Below are 22447 nucleotides of genomic sequence, written 5' to 3'. Positions count from 1 at the left end.
GTGAAAACATCATTTATCCATCCATCCATCCATCCATCCATCCATCCATCCATCCATCCTTCCATCCATCCATCCATCCATCCATCCATCCATCCATCCATCTATCTTCTTGTGCTCTTCCAGTTTGCGCGGTTTTTCTATTTGCGCAAAACCGTTACACGATAGCGCTCACTCACCATTCTCATGTGCTGCGAGTGCAACAAGTTTCGTTCCGATCGGTAGTATGTTGCAAAAGTTAGCAAGGTGTAAAATTCGTAACAACCGCGCTGCGTGGATTGGTCTCTTCTCCCGTCACTCCGCGGGATGGTCCGCCCCTTCCTGCGCAATCGCATCTTTACTGGAGCTGAGGGATGCTGTTGGTGACCGGCAGAGGTCTCCAACCCGACACAATTTTTGGAGGGAGCGGAAGCGGCCCGGCCTGGCCACGGAGATGCTGCCAAACGGAAAACGGTGAATCTGATCCTGGCGAAGGAGAGTGTCCAGCACCCGCTCTGAGTCCAAAACGCACCGCCATTGCAATGCTTCGCAGCTCCAGCCCGTTCCCCTCTGGTCCCCCTGGCTGACTCCTGCCCCCTTCCTCGTGATACCCCCCAAATTGGCTCTACCCCCGTCTTTTCTCCGGGCTCTCCCCACCACCCGCCAACACGCTGACGCGGTTGTAGTTGCTGGCAAAGATTCTAGAGGAGCAAGATAGACCACTCGACGAAAAAGCCGTAGTAAGGTCATGGGCTCATGGGTAATTTTTTTCGCGCCATTTTGGGAATCAAATATATGAGGGTTTTTTTTTTAATGGGCTTCTGTCATGGCGTCCACATCTACCAGCGTAGCGAGCCGTTCTGCTATAGTGCTCGAGTCGCTAATGTAAGCGATTCGAGCATTTTATAGCAGTCTTTCTTCAGGTTCCCCACTAAAGACGAAAGGTAAGAAAACATTTAATAACGTTCTGTCATGAGGCCGATCTCTTCCTATAGCTCAGATCGTGGAGCCAGGGGTCTTGTGTTTAAGCCGGTTTGAAATAATGTTTAAATACAAGATAAATGGTGTTAAATATACACAATGTACACGGATCACTGGTGTTTAAAATACATGATAAATAGAGTTGTTGGGAACAACGACAAGCCACGAGGAGCACACATTAAAGCCTTAATTTCCTTCCCAGTGTATGATGACTAACATATATAATTCTATTCTTATGATCCCGATAATGTATTATATTATATGACATTTTTTGGTACATGAGCAAGTTATTAGAAAGCCTTCTTTTATAGATCTAGACTTAGCACAATAATAAAGGTAGACAAAAATACTGGCGTGTTTCTCCAGCATTTTTGTCTACTTTCGATTTTCCAGCATCTGCAGTTCCTTCTTAAACAATAATAAGGGTATCAATTTTTACACTGCTGTACATATTTGGTTTTGTTCTTGTCATAAGGCAGGCATGGTATTGTAAGCTCTTCTACATTTAAGATAAATCAAGTCAAGTCAAGTCAAGAGATTTTATTGTCATGTGTCCCAGGTAGGACAATGAAATTCTTGCTTTGCTTATCCTGTGCCTGCCTTCTCCCCATATCCCTTGACTCCACTAGCCCCTAGAGCTCCATCTAACTCTATCTTAAATCCATCCAGTCACTTGGCCTTCACTGCCCTCTGTGGCAGGGAATTCCATAAATTCACAACTCTCTGGGAGAAAAAGATTTTTCTCACCTCAGTCTTAAATGAACAAGTAATTTGGTGCATGTGACAATAAACTCAGCTGAACTGATTAAATAGAGTGCAGGAAGGAACTGCAGATGATGGTTTAAACCGAAGATAGACACAAAATGCTGAAGTAACTCAGTGGGATAGGCAGCATCTCTTGACAGTAGGAATGGGTGATGCTTCATTGAAACATAGAAAATAGGTGCAGGAGTAGGCCATTCGGCCCTTCGATCCAGCATGTCATTCAATATGACCATGGCCGATCATCCACAATCAGTACCCCGTTTCTGCTTTCTCCCCATAACCCTTGATTCCATTAGCCCTAAGAGCTAAATTCAACTCTTTCTCGAAAACATCCATGAATTGGCCTCCACTGCCTTCTGTAGCAGAGAATTCCACAGATTCACAACTCTCTGGGTGAAAATGTTTCTCCTCATCTCAGTTCTAAATGGCCCACCTATTATTCTTAAACTGTTACCCCTGGTTCTGGACTCTCCCAACATGGGGAACATTGTTCCTGCATCTAGCCCGTGAAATTATTAAAGAATGTTATATGTTTCTATAAGATCCCCGCTGATCCTTCTAAATTAGTATGTCTGTATACATGTAAATAGACTTATTTATTGAAATCATATTCTATGCCGCTCTTCCAGGGAGATGCTAACTGCATTCCGTTGTCTCTGTATTATACACTGACAATGAGAGTGACATCGTTAATTCAGAAACAAGGGTCCTGAACTTAAAGAAAGGTCACTTTGAGGGTATGAGACGTGAATTGGCCAAGATAGACTGGCGATTGATTCTTAATGGGTTGACGGTGGATATGCAATGGAAGGCATTTAAAAACTGCATGGATGAACTACAACAATTGTTCATCCCAGTTTGGCAAAAAAATAAATCAGGGAAGGTAGTGCATCCGTTGATAACAAGGGAAATCAGGGATAGTATCAAAACAAAAGATGAAGCGTACAAATTAGCCAGAAAAAGCAGCCTACCAGAGGACTGGGAGAAATTCAGAGACCAGCAGAGGAGGACAAAAGGCTTAATTAGGAAAGGGAAAATAGATTATGAAAGAAAACTGGCAGGAAACATAAAAAACTGACTGCAAAAGCTTTTATAGATATGTGAAGAGAACAAAAGATTAGTTAAAACAAATGTAGGTCCCTTGCAGTCAGAAACCGGTGAATTGATCATGGGGAACAAAGACATGACAGAACAATTGAATAACTACTTTGGTTCTGTCTTCACTAAGGAAGACATAAATAATCTGCCGGAAATAGCAGGGGACCGGGGGTCAAATGAGATGGAGGAACTGAGTGAAATCCAGGTAGCCGGGAAGTGGTGTTAGGTAAATTGAATGGATTAAAGGCCGATAGATCCCCAGGGCCAGATAGGCTGCATCCCAGAGTACTTAAGGAGTAGACCCAGAAATAGTGGATGCATTAGTGATAATTTTTCAAAACTCTTTAGATTCTGGAGTAGTTCCTGAAGATTGGAGGGTAGCTAATGTAACACCACTTTTTAAAAAGGGAGGGAGAGAGAAAACGGGGAATTACAGACCAGTTAGTCTAACGTCGGTAGTGGGGAAACTGCTAGAATCAGTTATTAAAGATGGGATAGCAGCACATTTGGAAAGTGGTGAAATCATTGGACAAAGTCAGCATGGATTTATGAAGGGTAAATCATGTCTGACGAATCTTATAGAATTTTTCGAGGATGTAACTAGTAGCGTGGATAGGGGAGAACCAGTGGATGTGTTATATCTGGACTTTCATAAGGCTTTCGACAAGGTCCCACATAAGAGATTAGTATACAAACTTAAAGCATACGGTATTGGGGGTTCAGTATTGATGTGGATAGAGAACTGGCTGGCAGACAGGAAGCAAAGAGTAGGAGTAAACGGGTTCTTTTCACAATGGCAGGCAGTGACTAGTGGGGTACCGCAAGGCTCAGTTCTGGGACCACAGCTATTTGCAATATATATTAATGATTTGGACGAGGGAATTGAATGCAACATCTCCAAGTTTGCGGATGACACGAAGCTGGGGAGCAGTGTTAGCTGTGAGGAGGATGCTAGGAGGCTGCAAGGTGACTTGGATAGGCTGGGTGAGTGGGCAAATGCATGGCAGATGCAGTATAATGTGGATAAATGTGAGGTTATCCACTTTGGTGGCAAAAACAGGAAAGTAGATTATTATCTGAATGGTGGCCGATTAGGAAAGTGGGAGATGCAACGAGACCTGGGTGTCATGGTACACCAGTCATTAAAAGTAGGCATGCAGGTGCAGCAGGCAGTGAAGAAGACAAATGCTATGTTAGCATTCATAGCAAAAGGATTTGAGTATAGGAGCAGGGAGGTTCTACTGCAGTTGTCCAATGTCTTGGTGAGACCACATCTGGAGTATTGCGTACAGTTTTGGTCTCCTAATCTGAGGAAAGACATTCTTGCCATAGAGGTAGTACAGAGAAGGTTCATCCGACTGATTCCTGGGATGTCAGAACTTTCATATGAAGAAAGACTGGATAGACTCGGTTTGTACTCGCTAGAATTTAGAAGATTGAGGGGGGATCTTATAGAAACTTACAAAATTCTTAAGGGGTTGGACAGGCTAGATGCAGGAAGATTGATCACGATGTTTGGGAAGTCCAGAACAAGGGGTCACAGTTTAAGGATAAGGGGGAAATCTTTTAGGACCAAGATGAGGAACACTTTTTTCACACAGAGAGTGGTGAATCTCTGGAATTCTCTCCCGCAGAAGGTAGTTGAGGCCAGTTCATTGGCTATATTTAAGAGGGAGTTAGATGTGGCCCTTGTGGCTAAAGGGATCAAGGGGTATGGAGAGAAGGCAGGTACAGGATACTGAGTTGGATGATCAGCCATGATCATATTGAATGGTGGACCGAATGGCCTACTCCTGCACCTATTTTCTATGTTTCTATGTTTCTAATAACAATTAAAGTTGCATCTGAATCTGAATCTGAATCTGATCTGAAATTCCAGTGAAAATAAACCCAATCGATCCATTCTTTCATCAGATATCAGTGCCGCCATTAATCTGGGAATTAACATGTGGAACCCACGCTGCACTCCCTCAATAGCAAGAATGTCCTTCCTGAAGAGAGACTCAAATAAATGGAGTAACTCAGCGGGACGAGCAGCATCCCTGGAGAAAAGGAATGGGTGACGTTCCGGGTCGAGACCCTTCCTCAGACTGGTTATGGATAAGGGAAACAAGAGATATAGATGATACATTTAGATACATAGATATATAGACAACTAGACTAAGTGGGACCCGTTGGATCCCAGTCACACGGGACATCTGGTCCCCCAACGCAATCCATTCCCTGTTTTTCCTCATCTCAGTTCTAAATGACCTACCCCATTCTTAAACTGTGGCCCCTGGTTCTGGACTCCCCCAACATCGGGAATATGCTTCCTGCATCCAGCGTGTCCAATCCCTTACTAATTTTATAAGTTTCTATAAGAACCCCTCTCATCCTTCTAGATTCCAGTCAATACGCCCAGTTCCGCAGACCCAGGAATTAACCTCGGGAACGTACGCTGCACACTCTCAACAGCAAGAATGTCCTTCCTCAAATTAGGAGACCAAAACTGTACACAATACTCCAGATGTGGTCTCACCAGGGCCCTGTACAACTGCAGAAGAACCTCTTTGCTGTTATACTCAACTCCTCTGGTAATGAAAGCCAATATGCAATTGGCTTTCATCAATACCTGTTGTACCCACCCGCATGCTTAGTTTCAGTGACTGATGTACTAAGGCACTCAGGTCTCGTTGTACTACCCCTTTTCCCAACCTGACACAATTCAGTTAATAATCTGCCTTCCCATTCTTGCCACCAAAGTGGATAGCCTCACATTTATTCACATTATACTGCATTTGCCATGCAACTGCCCACTCATCCAACCTGTGCAAGTCACCCTGCATCCTCATAGCATCCTCCTCACAGTGCACACTGCCACCCAGCTTTGTGTCGTCTACAAATTTGCTGACGTCATGTTAATCTAAATCATTGATGTATATTGTAAATAGCTGCGGTCCCAGCCCCGAGCCTTGCGGTACCCCACTAGTCACTGCCGGCCATTCTGAAAGGGTCCTATTAAACCAGACACTTTATTTCCTGTCTGCCAACGAATTTTCTATTTATGTCAGCACTCTACCCCCAATGCCATGTGCTCTAATTTTGCTCACTAATCTCCTGTGGGACCTTATCAAATGCTTTCTGAAAGTCCAGGTACACTACATCCACTGGCTCTCCCTTTCTCCATTTTCCTAGTTACATCCTCAAAAAGTTCCAGAAGATTTGTCAAGCATGATTTCCCCTTTGTAAATCCATGCTGACCAGGATCGATCCAAATGTGCCGGTATATCATCTTTGATAATCGACTCCAGCATCTTCCCACGCCACGATGATGTGGAGAGATAAAGAACAATGAATAAAAGATAGGCAAACAAGTCACAATGATAAAGGAAACAGGCCATTGTCAGCTGTTTGTTGGGTGAAAACCAGAAGCTGGTGTGACTTGGGTGGGGGAGGGATGGAGAGAGAGGGAATGCCGGGGCTACCTGAAGTGAGAGAAATCAATATTCATACCACAGGGCTGTAAGCTGCCCAAGCGAAATATGAGATGCTGTTCCTCCAATTTGCATTCAGCCTCTCTGACAATGGAGGAGACCGAGGACAGAAAGGTCAGTGTGGGAATGGGAGAGGGAATTAAAGTGTTTGGCAGCCAGAGATCAGGTTGGTTCAGGCAAACTGAGTGCAGGTGTTGAACGAAACGATCGCCCAGTCTACGTTTGGTCTCGCCAATGTACAACAGTCCACATCTTGAACAACGGAAACAGTAGATGAGGTTGAAGGAGGTGCAAGTGAACTTGTGCGCACCTGAAAGGACTGCCGGGGTCCCCTTGACAGAGTCGAGGGAGGAGGTACAGGGATAGGTGTTGCATCGTCTGCGGTTGCAGGGGAAGGTACCTGGGCTTGGGGTGGTTTGGCTGGGAAGAAACGATTTAACCAGGGAGTTGCGGAGGGAACGGTCTCGGGAAATTAAGAGAGCAAAACTGCATACAATAAGACACAAAAAGCTGGAGTAACTCAGCTTTCTAAGAAGGTTCTTGACATGAAACGTCACCCACTCCCTTTCTATCTAGAAATTGTGCCTGTCCCGCTGAGTTACTCAAAGATTGTGATTAATGGGAGCCATACTTTTTAGTCAACTTGATGACCCTGATGTCCTTATGTCATCCCAAGATCGTGGAATTGAAATACTGGGGGATAATTTCCAGGTGAAAACTTAGGCCACCCACGTTGAAGCTGATGTTGGAACTGGAGTTGGGAGGTCAAGTTGCAGATGTTTTAAACATTGGTGAGGCCGCATTGAGCATATTATATTCAGTTCTGGGCACCATGTTATAGGAGAGATATTGTCAAGCTTGAAAGGGTTCAGAGAAGACATGATGATGTTGCCATGATTAGAGGGTGCGAGCTATAGCGAGAGGTTGAGTAGGCTGGGTCTCTATTCCTTGGAGAGCAGGATGTTATAAAGGTGTACAAAATCATGAGAGGAATAGATCAGGTGATCTCTTGCCCAGAGTAGGGGAATCGAGGACCAGAGGACATAGGTTCAAGGCGAAGGTGTAAATATTTAATAGGAATCGGAGGGGTAACTTTTTCACACAGTGGGTGATGGGTGTATGGAACAAGCTGCCAGACGAGGTAGTTGAGGATGGGACTGTCCCATTGTTTAAGTTACAGTTAGATAGATCCATGGATAGGACAGGTTTGGAGGTATATGGACCAAGCGCAGACAAGTGGGACTAGTCTAGCTGGGACATGTTGGCCGGTGTGGGCGAATTGGGCCGAAGGGCCTATTTTCACACTGTGTCACTCTATGACTCTATGACTCTAGATAGTCTGGAATTGCCAAGTGTTTATTGAGTTCTGCAAATATTAGTAACCTAGACATCCACTAAATTTCATTTTTTTACTGTAATCAACAATTTACATTTCATTTACAGATGCTAAACCAGTAACACACATTGCTGTGTTAACGAACAGTTTGAACAATGCTGCTGTTGTCACCGTAGCAGGAGCGAGGGCCGCTAATGATGAAGCATATCTGAGATCCTGCAGGTCCAGCTGCAATTCCCCAGTCCTCCATAGTACACAACGGAGCATAACTTCCGCCATTTCAGTAATCCCGACCCGACCAGATATGCCTCTCGCAGTGTAATCAGCATTGCAGGGGAACAGTTTGTGTGTTTTTAAATGTTTTTTAAAACGTTCTTTTTAAATGGCCCGTCCTTCGTTTGATTCGATTTTTGTATTAAACTTGCTCTCTGTAATTCATCTAATCCCATTGTTTACAACGGCTTGTATCCGGGTCACGTGACAGCGGGCAGGGCCGCCTCTGATGTCACAGCCTGCCCGCTCGGCACGGCAACCGTTGGGGTGTAAACCGGAGGGCGGCCGTTTAAAGGGGAGGGCGGCCGTTTAAAGGGGAGGGATGGGGAATTGGCCAACAATATTCCGGTCCCCAGGGTGGTGACATTCACACCCCGAGATGTTCACAGTTCCACTCTCAGCCCGGGTCTGGTTTCCTGCAGCGACCTCAGATCCTTCTCCCCGGTCGGACTGAACTTATTCCCCTCCAGCCTGAAACAGGTCCAGGAATAAAGAGAAAATAAACAGATTACACAACAGTGTGGATAACAGGGACTGGGGTTAATATTTCACCAACATTTACAGAACAAATTCACAGGTGAAGCCCGCGGATCCCCTGATACTTTATCACATTAAACATTAACGCAACCACTCACCCAATCCGCTCCAGACTCGGGAGGGTCTGTATGAGGCGGAGGAGAGTGGGGACAGATTGGTCTGTGAAGGTGTTGCCCCTCAGCTCCAGCTCCGTCAGTGAGGGATTTGCACTGAGAGCGGAGACGAGATCCTCGGCTCCAGAATCTGTGAGACCGATATAGTACAGCCTAGAGATGAGAGAGAGTGAGGGTGAGAGACACAGAGAGACAGGAGACGATGCAAATCCCCAGTGTTTGTCAGTGATACAATTACTGATCATATTAATGTTCAGTGTTATACACGCAGTGACTGTAAACACAATCTCCCACAGTCTGAAACTTACCCCAGTGTCTGTATTTTACAGCCCGGGTTCCTCAGAGCCGCAGACACCTTTTTCACTCCGGAATCTCCCAGGCTGTTACCACCCAGTCCCAGCTCTGTCAGTGAGGAGTTTGTACTGAGAGCGGAGGCGAGATCCTCGGCTCCAGAATCTGTGAGACCAACTCTGTTCAGCCTGGAGTTGGGAGAGAGTGAGAGTGAGGGACACAGGGAGACAGGAGACGGTGCAAATCCCCAGTGTTTATCAGTGATACAGTTAGTGATAATATTAATGTTCAGTGTTATACACCCGGTGATGTACAAAACACAATCTCTCTCAGTCTGGGACTTACCACAGAGTCTGTATTTTACAGTCCTGGTTCTTGAGAGCCACAGACACCAGTTTCACTCCGGAATCTCCCAGTTTATTATCGTTCAGGTTCAGTTCCATCAGTGAGGGGTTTGCACTGAGAGCGGAGGCGAGATTCCCGGCACCAGAATCTGTGAGACTGACATTGTCCAGCCTGGAGATGAGAGAAAGCGAGAGTGAGTGTGAGGGACACATAGAGACAGGAGATGGTGCAAATCCCCAGTGTTCATCAGTGAAACAATTACTAATCATATTAATGTTCAGTGCCAGACACCCAGTGAGTGTAAACACAATCTCTCACAGTCTGGGACTTACCACAGTCTCTGTATTTTACAGTCCGGGTTCCTCAGGGCCGCAGACACCCGTTTCACTCCGGAATCTCCCAGGTCGTTGAATCCCAGTCTAAACACAAACAAACAGAGTAAGAAACAAACTGATACTGTAGATCACACAGTATTGTGGATTTGATCAGAGTCTGGTTTTGCTGCTGATGACCTGATGCATAGTCCATGTCATGTTTCCCACACCACCCCCACGTCGTGCATGCGGGCAGCCATGTTGTGTTTTAGTTTTAACTTACGATTCGGAGCCTACAGTACTCATCTCGATGGTCTTCGTATGTGTACTGATTAAAGTACTTGTGATATATAATGACTCTGTATCATAAGTAACTTGCACAGATACAAACTCCGGGGCTTAGATAATTTCTCCCAAACTGATATTTCTGGAAGCACATTATTGAATGAATCTCTGTCGTTGCGGTGTTTAGTGATTTTCACCGTTTATTTTACTTTGGAGTCATGTGAGTGACTGCGTGAAGAAGGGACGCCCGTCTGCGTGCACGTCATTACGTCTGAAAGCAACGCGCGCAACGGACTGGAGAGAGACTGCGTCCTCCCAGCCGTTGGGATTTTTAAAAAGGCGGCAGGTAAGAAAAGTTGAACCACTTACCCCGCGCTTTCTGTTCGGGCTAAGGAATCATTTGTTTTCCAGAGCGCCAAAAAATGTCAAAGAGATGGTCCACGGGGAAACCGGCTGCCGAAGACCGCAGCATTCCCGGTAGTGGACGACGGACATTTTCACCGACATTGTCGCCGGCATCAGAACCGGCAGCAGCAGACTTGGTGCAGGAGGAAATCACCGTGGTGGTCCGGGCGGGACTTAAAGCCACCCATATGTCTGCCAGACCCGTAGACTCGGATGAGTCCGGGGAAGAGGGATACCCTCCCTCATCGGGAACTGTCCGAGGACGACTCTCTCACATGGGGCAGCTTGTGGAGAAGCTGCTCCACAATGATAAACTCCGGAGAAAGGAGTTTATCAGCACAAGTCCCTTCTACAGACCGTGCCAGCAGCCTCAGACTCTGGGCAGCAATATGTCTTTCCCATGGAAGGGGGAAGTACATACGGAGATTACCCGGATTCAGAGTTTGAAAGCACAAGGGGGGAACACTCCCAGGGGAGATTAGAGGAAGAGTCGACCACCAGTGACCCGGGGAGGGGTGGACGGAGTCAACCACCAGTGACCCGGGGGAGGGGTGGACGGAGTCGACCACCAGTGACCCGGGGGAGGGGAGAATGGAGTCAACCACCGGTGACCCGGGGAGGGGAGGACGGAGTCGACCACCAGTGACCAGGGGAGGGGAGGTGCTAGACTCAATTATTAAAGTGAAATACCACATTTGGATAGCAGTAACAGGATTGAACGGAGTCAGCAATTTACGAAGAGGAAACCAGTGACCCGGGAATTTTTGGAGGACGTAACTAGTAAAACCACCAGGGAGAGCCCGGGGAGGGGAGGACGGAGTCGACCAGCCGTTGACCCGGGAGGGAGAACGGAGTCAAAACCAGCGACCAGGGGGAGGGGTGAGGGCAGGACGGAGTCAAACACATGGATAGAAAATTGGGGCAGAGGGGAGAACGGAGACTGGGGATTAATGGGTTCCTTTCAGAATGGCAGGTAGTGACTAGTGGGGTGCCGCAAGGCTCGGTGCTGGGACCGCAACTATACACAATATATATCAATGATTTAGATGAAGGAATTAAAAGTACATTAGCAAATTTGCAGATGACACAAATCTGGGTTGCTGTGTGAACTGTGGGGAGGATGCTATGAAGGCACAGGGTGACTTGGACAGGTTGGGTGAGTGGGCAGATGCATGGCAGATGCAGTATAATGTGGATAAATGTGAGATTATCGACTTTGGTGGCAAGAACAAGGCGGTAGATTACTATCTGAATGGTGTCAGATTAGGAAAAGGGGAAGTACAATGGGATCTGGGGGTCCTTGTTCATCAGTCTATGAAAGTAAACATGCAGGTACAGCAGGCAGTGAAGAAATGAATGGAATGTTGGCCAAAGAGGATTTGAGAAGAGGAGCAAAGAGGTCCTTCTACAGTTGTACAGAGCCCCTGTGAGACCACACCTGGAGTATTGTCTGCAGTTTTGGTCTCCTAATTTGAGGAAGGGCATTCTTGCTTTTGAGAGAGTGCAGTGTAGGTTCACAAGGTTAATTTCCGGGATAGCGGGACTTTCATATGATGAAAGAATGGAATGAATGCGCTTGTTTGCACTGGAATTTAGAAGGATGAGATGGTTTATTATGAAAACATAAAATTATTAAGGGATTAGTCATGCTAGAGGCAGGAAACATGTTCCCGATGTGGGGGGAATCCAGAACCAGGGGCCACAGTTTAATAATAAGGGGTCGGCCATTTACAACGGAGATGAGGACAACGTTTTCACCCAGAGAGTTGTGAATCTGCGGAATACTCTGCCTCTAAAGGCAGTGGAGGCCGACTCACTAGATACATTCTAAAAACAGTTAGATAAAGCTCTTAGGGCTAGTGGAATCAAGGGATATGGGGAAAAGGCAGGAACAAGGTTCTGATTGTGGATGATCAGCCATAATCACAGTGAATGGCGGTGCTGGCTCGAAGGGCCGAATGGCCGATTCCGGCACCTATGCGTCTATATTTCTAGAGGTCGACGGAGTCGACCTACGGTGACCCGGGGGAGGGCGGGGGACGGAGTCAACTACCGCCATCTTGGGGAGAGGGGCGGCAGAATCGACCACCGGTGACCCGGGGGAGGGTTAAATAAGAGGGACACTGTGCACAGTAACTGGCCGGCCCAATAGAAAGGGTGCAGGATGGAAGAACAAAATAATGAAACAATTTAACAGTTCAGTGTTAGCATTAAACGGACAGTTACCCCAAGTGCTGACACTTGTGTAGAGCTGGTCCCAGCCGCTGGAGACCTTCATACTGAATGCGACAGTTCCACAGATCGAGGTATTTGATTGTATCGCAGTGCCCGATGACATGAGACAGGACAGCGCAGTCAATCGGGGTCAGTCCCACTCCATTGAATGAAAGTGTTTCCACAGATCCCAGTGTCTCCTTAGCCAGTGCAGAATTCTGAGCCTCAAACAGGTAGTGCATGGTGTTCAGGAGGCTCCTTTTACCAAACGCACTTCCTGCATTTCTAATCTGGCGTTTAACTTCCTCCTTTACCCAGTCAATCACTCGACAGATTGTTTCATGAGGAAATGGACCCAGAAACTCCTCCAGGATCCAAGTTGACCGTGGGGAGGAGAGACCAGCGACAAAACGGAGAAATACTTCAAATCGCCCGTCTGTCGTGCTGTGGATTTCAGACAGGAATTTCACGATATTCCTGGGATCTACAGTCAGGAATTGTGTGAGTGCGGCTACAAATTCTTGGATTGTGAGGTGCGGGAAGGTGTACACCACGCTCCGGGCTGAATACTCTATCTCCAAAAGTTCCATCAGGAACCCGGACAGGAACTGGGAAGGCTGCAGATTGTATTTGATCAAACCTCCATCTGTGAACACAATCTTCTTCTCAGCCACTCCAGTGAAGGCCATGTGACCAACCCTCAGTAACACCTCACGGAGGTTCTCAATCTCACGGCCGTGGTTTTTCAGGATGTTGTAAATAAAGTAGCAATATAGTTGTGTGATGGTCTTGGGAACTCGCTGTGGGCCCCGGTGTGCTTGTGCGAAGAAGGGGCCCAGTGCCAGGACAAGGATCCAGCAGTAGGAGGGGTTGTAGCTCATGGTGTACAGGATCTCATTCTCCTTCACGTGCTTGAAAACAGCTGCTGCCACCGACTGATCTTCAAAATATCTAGTGAAATATTCTTTCCGTTCCTCACCAACAAATCCCAGGATTTCAGCCCAGAGATTGATCTCTGCTTTTTCCAGTAAATGTAACGCAGTGGGGCGGGTGGTCACTAGCACTGAACACCCTGGGAGCAGCTTGTGCTGGATTAAATTGTACACAATGTCAGACACTTTACACCGGGATTCAGGATCTGGGCACTGGTGCTGAGGTTCTGTGTCTCTCCGACTGTCAGCAAAATCGATTCTGCCCTTGAATTCATCCAAACCATCAAATATAAACAGCAATCCCTCTGGGTTCTTCCAGACCTCTCGTAGCATATTCCCAAAGTATGGATACTGATCCAGAATCAGTTCCCTCAGGTTTATTTGGCAGTCAATTGTGTTTTAAATCCCGGAATTTGAAACTGAAGACAAACTGGAAGTGTCGGTATATCTTCCCCGTGGCCCAGTCATGAACAATCTTTTGCACCATTGTTGTTTTTCCGATCCCCGGAACGCCAGCCACGGCTGTTGAATTACCCAAATTATGCCCAAACAAAAATCTCTTAATTTCCTTGAGGAAACTTTTCTGGAATAATTGATCAGTCCTGATTTTTTCCAGTTCTCCCCGGAGACATTCCTCTCTCCACACTTCATGGTCCCGGCCTCTTGCCAGCAGCTCGTGTTCCACCAGTCTCCGATCTCGAACTGTGGAGGTGATTGTGAGCTCAGCGTATCGATCAAGCAGCAGGAACACCTTAACCTTCTCCTTCATCAGGATGGTGTTCACACTCAGTGTTTCAGCCTGTGCCCGCAGAGTCTCCTTGTGTTTCTGTTGAACATCTGTGGACATAGAGACAGCATGTCTATATCTATTCTGGTGAAGGTGGAACAGCCAATATGTGTTCAGCAAAAATAGTAGGGGGTAGTAGCGGGTGAGGCAGCATCTATGGAGCAAAGCAAATAGGCAACGTTTCGGTTCAAGGCCCTTCTTCAGACTGATGTGAGGGTGGGGGGGAGGTGGGGTGCAGGAAGAAGAAAGGAAGAGAAGGAGCCAGTGGGCTGAAGGAGAGATGAGAAGGGGAGGCAAAAGTAGGGACTACCTGAAATTGGAGAAGTCAATGTTCATACCGCTGGGGTGCAAACTGCCCAAGCAAAATATGAGGTGCTGCTCCTCCAATTTATGATGGGCCTCACTCTGGCTATGGAGGAGGCCCAGGACAGAAAGGTCGGATTCGGATTGGGAGGGGGAATTAAAGTGCTGAGCCACTGGGAGATGAATAAGTAAGTAAGTAAGTTTATTGGCCAAGTATTCACATACAAGGAATTTGCCTTGGTGCTCCGCCCACAAGTAAACAACATGACAAAAACACTAAACATTAATAATAAAATAATAATAATAATAATAATAATAAAATAAATTAATAATAATACATGATGATAAAACACCATTGATCAGGCATGTGAGCCAACAAAATACCAGATCAAAGGGAGGCTACAGATTTTTGGCTGTTGAGTAGAGCTACTGCTCGTGGATAAAAACTGTTTTTATGTCTGGCTGTGGCAGCTTTGACAGTCCGGAGTCGCCTTCCAGATGGAAGTGATTCAGAGAGTTTGTGGGCAGGGTGAGAGGGTTCAGAGTTGATCTTGCCCGCTCACTTCCTGGCCCTTGCAGTGGACAGTTCATCAGTGGAGGGAAGGTTGCAGGCAAAACTGATCGGGACTACCTGCCTCCAGAATTGGAGAAGTCAATGTTCATACCGCTGGGGTGCAAACTGCCCAAGCAAAATATGACATGCTGCTCCTCCAATTTATGATGGGCCTCACTCTGGCCATGGAGGAGGCCCAGGACAGAAAGGTCGGAAAGGAGACAGGGGAGGAGATGGGAAGATGTGGCAAGTGGTGGGGGCACATTGGAGGTGGTGAAAATGTCAGAGGATTATTTGTTGTATGTGACGGCTGGTCCATCCTACTCCCCATCCCATTCCCAATCCGACATTTCTGTCCTGTGAGGACCACCGTAAATTGGAGGAGGAGCACCTCATGTTTCGCTTGGGCAGTTTGTACCCCAGCAGTATGAACATTGACTTCTCTAATTCCAGACAGTCCCTACATTCTCCTCCCCTTCTCAGATCCCCCTCAGCCCACTGGCTCCTCCTCTTCCTTTCTTCTTCCTGCCCCCCCCCCCTCACCTCAGTCTGAAGAAAGGTCTCAACCCAAGACATTGCCTATTTCTTTCGCTCCGTAGATGCTGCCTCACCCACTCAGTTTCTCCAGCATTTTTGTCTACCTTCAACATTCCAGCATCTGCAGTTCCTTCTTAAAAATTGTAGGGGGGTGTTTTTAACTGAACCTTTGGAAAATCAGAGAAATCAGAGGTGGAATATGAACATTGGCTGGGAAATATTTAAACAGCCCACATCTAACTCTGAATGTTTGCTTTAGGCTACATTGGCCATTTTATTACAGAGTGAAGACTGTTTCACGGAGCTCCAAGTCCACGGTCTATTCTGGATCATGGCTACGGGGACTGAATATGGGCACTTGTCTTCACTGATCCACAGAACTAGGAAACACTGCGGAGAGTAGCAGTCGACCGGATCAATTACAATGGCTTTGTATGAATTTGTTTAATTTATTTTAACTGTAGTTTAGAGGAAACAGGTCATTCGCCCAACCATTCCCACGCCGATCATCGATCACCTGTAGGGCTCCTTTTCTTTGCACGAGGGACAATTTGCAAGAAGCGAATTAACATACAAACTGCACGTCTTGGGAACGTGGGAGGAAACTGGAGTACCCGGAGAAAACCCACGTGGTCACAGGGAGAAGGTACAAACTCCACATAGACAGCATGTGTAGTTAGGATCGAGCTGGGGTCTCGGGCGCTGTAAGGCAGCAGCACTGCGGCACTGTAACACCACTATGCCACGTGTATCAGGACGATGATACTCACCTCGGATAGTCAGATTGTGAGAAGGCAGCTTGTGAATGGACCTATTCTAACCAACAACTCATGACATTTCATGGAGTTTCCCAGCCCATTCCCTGATATATCTGGACTGGAGACGGGATTGGACTCGTTGTACCTGCTCCATGTGTTCCAACAACAAGGCCACATGACATTCACCTCCGCCCAACCCCCCACAGCTCTTTGTCCATGCTGGTCTAATTCTGTGTTCATCTCCTAATATACTTTTGGACCATTATCCAGTCCGTGGCCACCACACCATCATGTAAATATTACATCCAAAACCCAACTATTCAGTTATATTCACTTTACCACCTTGTTGCAGGTTTTCCCATCGATCGATCGATCTATATAGATCACTGTTCTCAGGATGGAGCCAGGGCCATTGAACACAATCTTTCTCCTTCTCTAGGCTGCCAGTGTCGACTCTACAAACCTCCATCACATTCCTACTCTGCATGACTGCAGCCTGCTCTATTTGTAGCTACCATCGTCTGAACACAGGCAATTCCCCAGGAACTCCAAGCAAGTCTGGGTTCTGCTGTAGAACTCCGCATTGCAACACTTCCAGTGCTGCAGTTGGAGGTTCCGATTTTTCCTTCAGTCGAGTAATTTTTGGGAAACCTCGGGATTCTCCGGCTGTGCTGCCGAGAGTGGAATTCAGTGACTTTCTGACGGACAGACAGCAGCCCGTCGCTGGATTCCCCATGGAGGAGTCTGATTAAACATTGTGACTCCACAAAATGACCGAGGATTGTGGCAAAAACAAAAAGTTCCCCACTCGTCCACCAGGACGGCCCAGCGCCCAAATTCTGACAGATTCTGATCAGGCAGCTAAAGGCACACATTCAGTTTCAGAGTGAAAGGCAGGCGGCTATGGGAGTCCCATCCTATCACTTACCTTTCAGGTGAGTGGGCACTTCAGATAAACCCTGCCCCCCGTATCCATGTAGGCGAACTGGCCTTTACCTGTTTAAACAGATTAACGTATTAACTTGTGAGTTTACACCCCAGCGGTATGAATATTGACTTCTCTAACTTCAAGTAACCCTTGCTTTTCTTCTCTCTCCCTTCACAGTTCTCCAACCAGTCTGACTGTCCTTGATTACATTTTATCTGTTTGTTTTGTTGTTACCTTCACCTAAATAATTATGTTCTATTCCACATTTTCATTCATCTCCATCCCCTTTGTCCGTTTTCACACCCTACACTTCCTTATCTCTGTATCGTCCACTCCCCTGACTCAGTCTGAAGAAGGGTCTCGACACAAAGCGTCACCCATTCTTTCTATCCTGAGATGCTGCCTGCCCCGCTGAGTTACTCCAGCATTTTGGGTCTATTTTATGCTTAACTTGTATGAAGTAATTTTTGTTCCATATTGTAAGATCAGCAGCATTTACAGCTGAAATTTAACAGTCTAATGTTGCCGAACCTTGAGCCAGTATCTCTTTCAATATTCTGCTCAGCTTCGGTAGCGTGTGATGTATTTTCACAAGGGATTCCCACATCAACCTTTGTGCTCCAGAACCATTCTCCATCACCAGATTCAGGAGCAGTTTGGAGCCGGCCGCTTGGTTTCCCTTCTCTGCGAGCTCAGTCACACTCTGTAATGAACAACGGTGAACATATTGAGGAGTGGAGGAAGGCAAGCAGCAAGCAGCAAGCAGCAAGGTGGGGGGGAGCAGCAGTGAGGCAGTGAAACATGTTTGAAGTGGAACAATCACATGGGGAATGTTATGGTTACGTATGGTTTGTATTTTTGGGGTCACACATAAGGACCGTGATCACCAGTCACTATTTAACTCCAGGTATGTATTGTTAATACTACTTCAATAATGTTAACCTTCACACCATTGTAATTATGAAACTGTGAAATACTCACAAGGAAAAGGCCACTGAAATAATGTAATATACCCAAATGCACAATAATCATTAGTTTAAAGGTGAGATAATCATCATGCAGTGTTTGTTCAAATTGTGCTGGGCTACAGGGGAAAGATCAGAGGGACTGAGAACTGAGTCACAAGATTGTACGGGGAGCCGGGAATCACTTGTACTTTTGGGCAAGGAAACATCTTGGAAGGCACTACTCAGCCCCTTGTCAGGGCTTTTGGGCCAAGTATTTGAAACATCTTGGAAGACAAGCTTAATACAATCTGCGCTCGCAATACCATGAGGTGTCATATCACTGGAGGTCACGCAGAGCTTACGTAGATTTTGAAGAAACAGCAGCAAAGAGAAGCAGGAGAAAGCACTGATTGGGTCAAGCCCGAGTGGGAGGAGAATTGGAGGTGAGTCAGAGGGGGAAAACAGTTTCAAACTGAGGAATTTGGTTTGTAAATTGGTAAATTGGTAATTTAGGCAATTTATCAGTCAATGTAAGCAAGATTCTTAGGGAGCGGCAGTGAGGGAGCGGCCTTGTGAGTAAAGTGTGAGTCTTTGGCTCGAGAGTCTTCGGCGAGGAGGCTGAGGAGAGGAGGCTACGCATAAAGCTCGAGAGGACGGAGCGCGGTGAACATGGGTCGCGGCAGATGAGACAGTGTGAGGCTTGCAGAATGTGGGAGCCTAGGGACACAGGGAGCCTCTGGCTGCTACAACTGTGGCAAGTGCGTCCAGCTTCAGCTCCTAAAGGACCGTGTTGGGGCACTGGAGAAGCAGCTGGATGACCTCAGGGCCATCCGGGAAAACAAGATTTTCCTGGACAGGACCTACAGTGAGGTTGTCACGCTGAGGATACTGGAGGAACCGAGGTGTGTGACGGAGAGAAATGTGGAAATCGTGGAGTGCAGAATGAAAACAGGTTTGCCATCTTGGGAACTGTCCGGGGAGACAATGTTCCAGTCCGAGGTGCGGACACGTCGGTGGCTCCAATCCTGGAGATGGGACTCGACCAGCGAGACCAGCATCGGGCAGAGCCCTAGTGGTGGGTGACTACATTGTCCGAGGAGCGGACAGGAGATTCTGTGGCAGCAGACAAGATGTGAGGATGGTCTGTTGCCTCCCTGGTGCCAAGGGTTCAGGATGTCACAAGCCGAAGTCAGAACATCCTCGAGAGGGAAGGTGAACAGCCGGCAGTAGTTGTGCACGTGGGCACAAACGACATCGGGAAGAAGAGGAAGGAGGTTCTCCAATAGAGTTCAGAGAGTTGGGAAGAAGACTGAAATGCCGGACTTCTAGGGTGGTTATCTCTGGATTGCTTCCAGTACCTCGTGCTGGTGAGGACAGGAACAGGGAGATAGGGGATCTGAATGTGTGGGTGAGGGGCTGGTGCAGGGAGCAAGGATTTAGATTTATAGACCACTGGGATCTCTTCTGGGGTAGGGGTAACCTGTACAAAAGGGACGGGTTACACATTAACTGGAGGGGGACTGACATTCTGGCAGGCAGGTTTGCTAGGGCTACACTTGTGGGTTTAAACTAAATAGTGGAGGGGAAGAGTATAAAGATGGAGTTGAAGGGGAAGTGGCTACAGGAAAATTTACAAAAGGTTCTCGAATTAATGGGAAGGAAAGTTCAAGGAGGGATAAAAGAGTAAGGTCAGGGCCAATTGCGAGGGGGGAAGTGAATACGGAGGTCAAAGTGCTGTATATGAATGCGCGAAGTATAAGGAATAAAGTGGACGAGCTTGAGGCTCAGTTAGAAACTGGCAAGTATGATGTTGTGGGAATTACTGAGACATGGCTGCATGAGGGCCAGGGCTTCGAACTGAATATTCAAGGGTATACCTCCTATCAAAAAGACAGACAGGTGGACAGAGGGGTGGGGTTGCTCTGTTGGTGAGGAAGGAAATTCAATCTCTTGCAAGGGTTGCCATTGAAACAGGAGATGTGGAGTCAGTATGGATAGAACTAAGGAATTGTAAGAGTAAAAAGACCCCACAGGCCCCCAAACAGTAGCCTGAGAGAATGGAGCAGCTGGACTTGTACACTCTGGAGTTTAGAAGGATGAGAGGTGATCTCATTGAAACATATAAGATTGTTAAGGGTTTGGACACACTAGAGGCAGGAAACATGTTCCCGATGTTGGGGGAGTTCAGAACCAGGGGCCACAGTTTAAGAATAAGGAGTAAGCCATTTAGAACAGAGATGAGGAAAACTTTTTCTCACAGAGTTGTGAGTCTGTGGAATTCTCTGCCTCTGGAGGCAGGTTCTTTGGATACTTTCAAGAGAGAGCTAGATAAGGCTCTTAAAGATAGCGGGAGTCAAGGGATATGGGGAGAAGGCAGGAATGGGGTACTGATTGTGGATGATCAGCCATGATCACATTGAATGGCGGTGCTGGCACGAAGGGCCAAATGGCCTACTCCTGCACCTATAGTCATGTGCCCAAATGTGGCTAAACATGGGAATTCAGTTGGAGCTGCGAACTTGTGTCGGTCTAATACAGGCTCAGTGTTGCTGCATCCCCAGGCTTCTTTGTGGAGTTTGATCCACATGGGCCCCGGATATTTCATTCTCCAGCCATCCCTTTACATTGCTTCTCTCAGTCTGTGTTACATTTAGAAGCAACACGCAAACTGAGTCTCTTCCACTTACATGATACTCTCGCCCAGTGAAGTGATCCGCACCCGTTAGCTTCAAGCCAACTCCATCCACAACCTCTTCAATCGCCTGCTCCAGTCGGTCCCGGTAGAATCTCGTCAACTGTAAGAGCTGGTGATCGTCACAGTTTGACAGGAAAGCGGAGATTTGGGAGTTTATATTTGTGAACAGGAGGGGAAGGAAAACACCATCTGAAAACTCATTCACCATTGACCCTAAGCTCAGACTTCCATGCATGCATTAGAAAAAACCCTGCAGTTTTTTTTCACAGTGAACGGTCCCCGCTCCCACTCCTGAAAATGTTCTTAGCTGGGTCACTGGAAATAGATGGAAGGAAAGTCTCATCACCACCACTGTGTAATAGCCCAAGAAACCAGAATGAAATTGTCATTTGGCCTTCCAATTTGATATCTAAAATACCAATATTTCTGGAAATACTCCAATCCTTGATTTAATAAAATTAACAGCTGTTTTACCCAGTGGATGTTGCAGGCGTTATCAACATTGGGGCCTGGCTCGGGCAAAAAGGATACTTCCTGTTCCCTGAAGTGTCAGTTTGGGTTTTTGTGCAGTTCTCATCCACCAATTACAGTAAGCATATGGAACTTTGGAAATGTTGTGTAAGATGTTAACCAAATTGTCTCCTGGATTAGGGGGTGTTAGCTACAAGAAGGGGTTGGGCAAACCTGGGTTACTTTCTGTGGAGCGTGAGAGGTTGAGGGCAGAATTGATAAATGTGGTAACACCTGGAATGTGCTGCCAAACCTGGTGGTGGGGCAAATATGATCATGCCATTTAGGCAGCTTTTAGGTAGGCACATGGATAGAGAAGGATATGAATCACGTGCAGGCAGAGGTGATTGGTTTGCCCTGGCATCAAGACCAACGCGGACATCGTGGGCCAAAGGCGTGTTTGTGCTGTACTGTTCTACATTCTATAGATAAACATCCACCCCTTTCAGTGGTCCTCCTGTTCCAGTTTCTCAGATCATCCTTAATCTGAGACATTCCATTCACCGTGAAGTTTGAGGTGTGTGGACCCTGCGCTAGAACTGTTGGACACCTCCAGGGCTCAGAGCTTCTTTAAGCATAAGGCCAATGTCCAATTGCATGGCAGCTTTCCACATTCCGTGTCCTCTGATCTGTTGATCGTTGGGTGAGATTAGATTCACCATGACAAGTTTAAAGACCAATAATTTCAGAGCTCGATGGTCTTACCGCTGTCCATTATGATTCCAATTGATGGCAACCAATCTCCTTGTTGTCGTTTGCACCTTTAGCCTTGATGACGAGGTCACTCGCTCATCGCTCACAGCAGTAGTGATCAGAAGATGTGTAACACTCCATGCAGCTCAGGCAGGCTGTTACTCTGGCATTGGAGGAAGTGGCTCACCAAGAATAACTGAAAATGGAAATAACATGCTCAACTTTACAAGCTGCCAGTTTCATTGTGAAAAGACTTACCCCGAATATTCAGCCGTTTTGTAACTGTGAAACAAATACCTAATGTGCAATTTTACCCATTAGACTGCTCAGTGCATTAAATAAATCCTCTTTAGTCCCAGCTTTTTAAACACTTAAGCTGTGCAGTATCTATGCAA

The 22447-nt window shown here is 46.8% G+C and overlaps 1 pseudogene; it reads right to left on the bottom strand.

The window, feature by feature from the left end:
- Positions 1-7797: 7797 nt before the first annotated feature.
- LOC129693873 (NACHT, LRR and PYD domains-containing protein 3-like) lies at positions 7798-21274 on the bottom strand (annotated as a pseudogene).
- Between the last annotated feature and the right edge of the window lie 1173 nt (positions 21275-22447).

This window comes from Leucoraja erinacea, unplaced genomic scaffold (assembly GCF_028641065.1).
Source record: "Leucoraja erinacea ecotype New England unplaced genomic scaffold, Leri_hhj_1 Leri_455S, whole genome shotgun sequence".
In the NCBI taxonomy this organism is placed as follows: domain Eukaryota; kingdom Metazoa; phylum Chordata; class Chondrichthyes; order Rajiformes; family Rajidae; genus Leucoraja; species Leucoraja erinaceus.
Note: the sequence above shows the minus strand (reverse complement) of the source record. Positions and strands in the feature narration are given on the sequence as shown.